The following is a 7,579-nucleotide window of genomic DNA, read 5'->3' as shown; positions in this document are numbered from 1 at the left end:
AAGTTGATGTTCCTAGCAGCCCAATTTTGGATTCCACAAAGGTCATGTACAGTAAAAAATATTAAATTACAATACCTGTAAGTGGGGTCAGTGGCCACCATTTCTTGGGCAAAATCCCAAAGCCAGAATAAGGTTGTTACATAGACAAGATTTGAAAGGTTTAAAAAACCAACAGCTCATCATCAAAATAGCACAAAACAGCTGAGCAAAGACATAGGAAGAAACATTACCTAAGCTCCAATTACTCCTGGAAGTTTCATTCACTTTACAGACCATCTGAACTCATCTTCAATATTAACTTCATAAGCTGACTTTGCTAGCAAAGTAAACACAGTAAAAGAACGGTCTCTGTGTGCTTTCACAGTTTTAAAGATGTTCTTCTCTCTGCTGCTAGCACAGTTACTTCTTGATGAGATTGCAAGTTTGGTTGATAAAGATAGTATTATTGACGTAGCAGACTTGCTCCTGGAAGGCATTTGACTTAGTGTTGCATGATGCCTTGATTAATTATCCAGGGTGGTACAGTATCAACATGGCACTAATAAATTTAGGACAGATTTAATTACAACTCTCAATAGTAATTATAAATAAGAAATTATTACTGAGTGCTTGTGCTTCTTGTGATACCCTGCAGAGATTTTCAGCCTCTAATGCCTAATGATTTTATCTGTGCGCTGAAACAAAATCAAGTATTGGTGATGAAGTTCTCAGTTAAGATTGAAAATTAAGTGTTGAATTATAGGATGTTTGATTATGAAGGTAATATGAATTCATAACAACTATGTTTCTGCATGTGCTGTGGAATGAAATCTATCAACAGCTAAAATCAGATAGAGCAGTGGGTTGCCCTCTGCAGATTTATAAAGGATGGCTCAAAATCAGATTTCTGGTATGGTTGAGACAAACTAGTGAGTATTGTGCTTGAAGCTCTGAAGCTCATTTAAATTCTTTTTGACCACTGTCTACAAAGAATAATGAAGTGGATTTTGCATGGTTAATAGTCTGAAATAGCTCACTGGAGGCTGATTCACATGCTCACTGAATGCTGTGTCCAGCATGAAGAGGGCAAGTTGAAAGCACAGCGGAGGAAAGGGGTACTGGGGAGGGAAGGACCACGGTGACCAAAAATCACATAATCTCCTGTGAAGCTGTCTTGTCACAGAAAGGTCCTCAAACATGAAGCATATAACCTCATAATTCAATTTGATTTACTTGTGGGGATAAATGCATGCAATAAATGCATGCAGAACTAACCTCTCTCACTTGAAAGCAAACTGGAGAGCATGGCTTCAGTCTGGAGCACCAATAAAAAAAGTCACAAATGTCCTACAACCCAGTGTCTTACACAAATGTCCTACAGCACGGGTGTCTGCTAAGGAAGGCAGGAGCCTTGAAATGGAAAATGTAAACCCCCTCCCTCTGAATTATTATAATTTTGAAATTAAAGGCCTTTTAGGCAAAGATATGGGAGTAAGAATAATAGTTCTTTATTAGGAAAACAATAAAATAAAAATGCAGTAATACAAAACAACACTGACAGTCAGAATATTACTTAACACCCTGTTGGCAGCAGTCCCATGAAATGGTGACTGCAGTCCTCCTGGAGTGACAGGTGTGGTTCTGTAGAAACAATGAGCTCATAGGAAGGATGTTGTTTTCTTCTGAAGGTCTAGTGGTGGTGTAGATTGGGCCTGATCTTCCTTTGGGAATCTAGTGGGGAAAAGGCTGATCCTCTGAGAATGCAGTGGGAAAAAGGCTGATCTTCTGGGAATTTAGTGGAAAAAGGCTGCAGACCTCTGGGAATCCAGTGGAAAAGGGCTGATTGTGATGTTCCAAATCTCAGATTATATCCAGGTAGGAGTGCTTGGCTTCCCCCTGGGCAGAGCATCTCACGATGGGATGATGTGATTCCATCTGTCATGCAGTGACACTTGGTGGCCCATTAACAGAAGATCTCTCCCTGGATGGGGGGTTTGGTTGTGGAAGAGACAAAGAAAACTTCCCCACCTGTTTTTTACAGGTGGCCCAATTAACAGAAGAAACTGCCCCACCTCTAACAGATGGCAATAGAATACACAACCCCAGACACATCTTGCATTTGCAACCTAAGGCACACAGCCTGTCAGAAGATGACTGATAAGTTCCAAGAGGTATCTTCAGGGCCTGGAAGTTTCTGCAGCATCACTGTATTTGTTGCCCTGTTTGCAGCTGTCCAGCTCTTCTGGCTGGTGCTGACCAGGGGTAGGGCCATCTCAGCAGCCCGCAGGCATGCAGGGTCACAACCTGCTGACATGGCAGTCCCAGCAGCCTGGCTTTTACCTAGTGCAGGGCTACAGCTGAACATACAGCTGAGATAACTGAGCTAAAGGAGCTTAATTGTGATTCTGTTTAGAAACCAAGAGCACCTGTTGGTTTAATTTTTTTTCCATTTTCATATAATTTTGACTCTGTTGGTCCTATTGGAGCTATTCCCTTCGAAAAGAGATTGTGTGAAATGTGGTTCTAGTTCTTTCTCTTAGTGGACAGTAGGTTAGTGAAAAGCCCACATGAACAGTTTGCCTTTCGAGGAGTGATTCTTTTGAAGGAGAATGTCCCAATGACAAAGCATTCCACAAAATACTATACCAGACTAGATCTCTACAGAATAAATCCTTCTGTGACTTTCAGTCTGAGAATACACAATTAATTTAGCTCACAGAGACATTTAAAACTAAGCCCTCTCACTGTGATATTTTAATTATACCAGTTAGTGAAGCAAAACTTTAATCTAAGTTATACAAATAGAGTAAGATGAGAAGTAAGATTGCTATGGTCTAACTGGCAAATATTTCTCTGTGTCAAAGAAAGTGTTCGAAAATGTATCTAATATTAGGTGTCTTCACAAAGTGGTGTGGAAATTTTGCTGACTGCGTAGGAAATGGCAAAATATTTATACTTTCTGAATGAGAAAGACTGAAGTTAAGTGGCATGTATCTTCTTCAAAGATAAATAACTTTTATTAATAAAGTTGAACTTCTCTCAGCAAATAATAGGAGAGGATAATTTTTGGGTTTTGTCACTTGTCCTTTGGACTTGCCTTGGTAACTCCATGGTGACTGGGGAGACAAGGGAGAATTGATCGAATTAATATTTAATGTGTTCAAAAACTTGAAAGTTTTGTAACATAGCAATGAGTTAGAGCAGTTTTCAGTATCATAGTGCCTAAGTTTTCTCTGCTTTTTTTATATAGACTTTTAAAAATTATTAGTTACAAATCAACACAATAAGATTGTTCCGTTATTTATGTTTTAAAGAAATAATTAGATCATGCTTAGAAACTGTTAAAGGTACTTATAACAACCTGAACAGGCAACAACAAATACAAGCACATGTTTTAAACTGAAACATAAATAGAAATGACATTTAATTTTTATGGTGATATTTTTACTGAATTATAGGCATGCAGGTGGAAGCCTGAGCTTAGAAATAATTTTGTATTTCTAGGGCAAGATTCTCATAGTGCTGACCTTTTGATGCATTGTTTTGTTTATTTTGCTTCCGTATTTTATTTCACTTGTGCAAAATACATTGTCAAATGAAAATCTTTCTTTACTCAGAAACAATCCTAAATGGTGTAGGACAGTCTTTTTTAAAATAGAAAATATTAACTGAAATCTTATTGCCTGATGTCCTGCACTGTGTTACCACAGGTCAGCTATGAGATGGGCTGGTCCAAACTTCCAGATTTATCCTTTTTGAAAGAGAACCCTCTCCTCTCCTCTCCTCTCCTCTCCTCTCCTCTCCTCTCCTCTCCTCTCCTCTCCTCTCCTCTCCTCTCCTCTCCTCTCCTCTCCTCTCCTCTCCTCTCCTCTCCTCTCCTCTCCTCTCCTCTCCTCTCCTCTCCTCTCCTCTCCTCTCCTCTCCTCTCCTCTCCTCTCCTCTCCTCTCCTCTCCTCTCCTCTCCTCTCCTCTCCTCTCCTCTCCTCTCCTCTCCTCTCCTCTCCTCTCCTCTCCTCTCCTCTCCTCTCCTCTCCTCTCCTCTCCTCTCCTCTCCTCTCCTCTCCTCTCCTCTCCTCTCCTCTCCTCTCCTCTCCTCTCCTCTCCTCTCCTCTCCTCTCCTCTCCTCTCCTCTCCTCTCCTCTCCTCTCCTCTCCTCTCCTCTCCTCTCCTCTCCTCTCCTCTCCTCTCCTCTCCTCTCCTCTCCTCTCCTCTCCTCTCCTCTCCTCTCCTCTCCTCTCCTCTCCTCTCCTCTCCTCTCCTCTCCTCTCCTCTCCTCTCCTCTCCTCTCCTCTCCTCTCCTCTCCTCTCCTCTCCTCTCCTCTCCTCTCCTCTCCTCTCCTCTCCTCTCCTCTCCTCTCCTCTCCTCTCCTCTCCTCTCCTCTCCTCTCCTCTCCTCTCCTCTCCTCTCCTCTCCTCTCCTCTCCTCTCCTCTCCTCTCCTCTCCTCTCCTCTCCTCTCCTCTCCTCTCCTCTCCTCTCCTCTCCTCTCCTCTCCTCTCCTCTCCTCTCCTCTCCTCTCCTCTCCTCTCCTCTCCTCTCCTCTCCTCTCCTCTCCTCTCCTCTCCTCTCCTCTCCTCTCCTCTCCTCTCCTCTCCTCTCCTCTCCTCTCCTCTCCTCTCCTCTCCTCTCCTCTCCTCTCCTCTCCTCTCCTCTCCTCTCCTCTCCTCTCCTCTCCTCTCCTCTCCTCTCCTCTCCTCTCCTCTCCTCTCCTGCCCTCCATGGGGTCCCATCCATCCCCTGATGAGCAGGGAGCAGGTCACACTTGCCATCCTGGCACATGTGTTTATTTTTTGGCTTACTGGAACTAAGCCCAAAGGCTCCTGCTCACATTTTACATTTGAGGTGTAGGAGGGGCAAGATGGTAAGTGTTCAGCTGTGCTTTACAGTGCTTTTCTGTCTGGTGTGAATAATCCTCTGATGTTTATTGAGCTAATTGGAAAGAACAGACTCTGGCTTATTTCCAGAAGAATGTTTGCAGAAGTCTGTGACTATAAATCTGTACCAGATAGAGTCTGTGATTCTTTGATATAAAAATGAAAGCAGAGAACTTTAAGGAAGACCATGCTGGTTATACAAGCAATAAACATGCCCCACTGGGATTACAAATGCCTACTACCACCAGCTTGATCTTTTGTAGTGACAAAAAAGGAACTAAAGCTTTAGAATTTGATTTCAAAAAACAACATTTTGTGATGACTATTATGTCACTATTACAGAAATAATTAAGTAGTGTTTCAAATTCCAAATGTAAAAATTAATCTATTAATATAAAAATAAGTAAGAAATTGCATTATTTTTTATTAAAAGCATTCATCGACATTATTATAGGAAAAAATCTCAAAGTATGAATTGACTTTTTTTGTTTGTCACTGGAACAGTAGAAGTTCTTAATGGTAACCTGGTATTTGTTCCATACTAACATAGCTACTAATATGACTTCTTATCTTCATACCTCCTTCTCCTACAATTACACTTAAGAAAACAAATTTTCAGCTAAGAGAAAGGTGGTTTAATTCAAGAGATAATAGTGCATTACCCCTGAAAGAGGAAATGCTGAGCTTGATGTTGTCTTACCTTTTTCTTTTATCTGTGTGTGTGCACAAATTATAGCCACTTGTCTTCAAAGCTATAAAAATGGCTACACAGAAGACAGGACTCTCCTGACTGTATCTGGAGGTGTCAGAGAGACATGAATTCAGGGATAATTTCTTTTGATGCTGTTTACCATCTTTGTTTCTTGTCTGCCACGCACTTGAAAGAATGTCTGGTTTCCTAATATTCCACAAGTAGCTATCAGAAAAAAAAAGCCTTGTAGGTAAACATACATTTACCTACTCTTTCTATATGTTAACCACACAAATTCATATGGAGTTTCTATGTAAGAGATGCCTTTTTTGCTTTTTTGGCCACAAAATCATTTCTTTAGTTCTTAAACTCTGCAAATAAAAAATATCACTTACTAAAAATTATGTAAAACACACATACTTCTGTTTTCCCCACTCACCAGTGATCACAAATCTACTGTCCCACTAGTTCCCTTTTCTGGCAATAAGACCATGCTGGAGAAATCAACATGTGTAATACAAAACTGAAATAAACCATGGCTCTGGGGTAACTGCACAGGTATGATGTGTTTGGATAAATCAAATGGATGTTCAGCTTTTCACCCAAGCTGCCTGTATCTAACCAGGTATATGGTTATATTTAAACTACAGCCCAACACTCCTGGAGTTTCTCTTTAGTCCTCACCTACAAAAGCAACCTTTGATGCCATCAAACCTCTAACTGGCCTGGGCTCAAAAATGTGGTTTCTGCAAAAAAGGGGAGGATGGCAAATTTGAAACTCACTCCTGGACTTTTCAGCTAACAAATTATTCTGATTACATGGAGGAGAATAACACATTTTGCCATTGCAGCTCTCTGGTGCTTTCACACTTCACATTTTAAATAGTGTTCTCTTGGAGCTTGACACATGAACAAAAAACCCATAGCAGGAATCAAACTAAAATGGTGAAGGGAACAAATTAAACAGTCCTAGCCTCTAAACACCTTGAAACAAAATTACTGAAGACTACAGCATGAGGCCAAGAGAAAGGCCAGGGCTGTTATCCTGGCTCAGGGATTGACTGGCAGGGAAGCGGGAATAAAGGACTGCGCTCAGGCTGCCTCATTAATGAGATCTGGGGCAACAGCAGAGAACAATACCAGCTGCTAATTTTGTTCACATCTGTTGGCAAAAAGAGGCAATAGGAGATGGATGGGGCCAGCTCAGTCATTAACATCAATTATGATGTCCCAGTAACAAGCAGAAATACTGGAGAGGTCAGCCAGAAATTCTGTTGCCGCACTCATGGCTCACGCTACTCCCCTCAAACAGCCTCCTGCACTTAAACTGCACCAACCTTCCTTGCTGCCCTCCTGGCCTTTACCCAGGAATATTGTGCTCATCTTGTAAGTGCTCATCCAGAAACAACCACCTGCCATGTCCACCAATCCACAAATGATTTAGTCAGATTTTCCCTAGTTCTTTTTGATCTCCTGTGAGAGACAGCATACAGGTGACCCCCTTTCCCAGTTCTTTTTTGTCTCCACTAAGACATCATACTGAAAGTTCCTCTGCTTCAAGCAAGTAAATGGTGACCCTGAAGTAAAGGCTGTTTCTCAGGTGCAGTGGCTGGGAATGAACAAAACACTGGTCAGGAACAGTCTGGGGAGAATTTACTGGCATTGCAGTAGCAGTAACATGTTTGCTCCCCAGAGTCCTGTCAAATAACATTCTTATGAAGGACATTTGTTCTGATGTGTGGCACAAGCACTGCAGCTGAGTAGTGGCCCATGGGACAGATTAGTTCCGTATTTTCAGTTTGGTTGTGTTCTTCCTCCATATATTATTATGATATTACTAATCACAGATTCTTGTAACAACTGCCTTTGTTTTTCAATTCCTGCAGTTTTCTGCCATACTGTCCAGGATAATTTGCACTGCAAACCCAGAACCATGTCAGACATGAATTTCAATCTGCAGTCTGCTAAATGTTACTAAATTATTTTAGGGTAAAACTAATGTGATTTCATTGATGTTTTCCAGGATGGAAGGAATC

At 41.4% G+C, this 7,579-nt stretch overlaps 1 long non-coding RNA gene across 1 annotated transcript; it reads right to left on the bottom strand.

Annotated features, from left to right (window-relative positions):
* Positions 1-1,463: 1,463 nt before the first annotated feature.
* Positions 1,464-6,950, bottom strand: LOC140682525 (uncharacterized). Its single transcript, XR_012054361.1, has 2 exons — positions 5,553-6,950; positions 1,464-3,095 (listed from the first exon to the last, which is right to left on the bottom strand). It is a non-coding gene; the product is annotated as an uncharacterized lncRNA (long non-coding RNA).
* Positions 6,951-7,579: the final 629 nt, after the last annotated feature.

This window comes from Taeniopygia guttata, chromosome 2 (genome assembly GCF_048771995.1).
Source record: "Taeniopygia guttata chromosome 2, bTaeGut7.mat, whole genome shotgun sequence".
Taxonomy (NCBI): domain Eukaryota; kingdom Metazoa; phylum Chordata; class Aves; order Passeriformes; family Estrildidae; genus Taeniopygia; species Taeniopygia guttata.
This window is presented reverse-complemented; position numbering and strand designations above follow the sequence as displayed.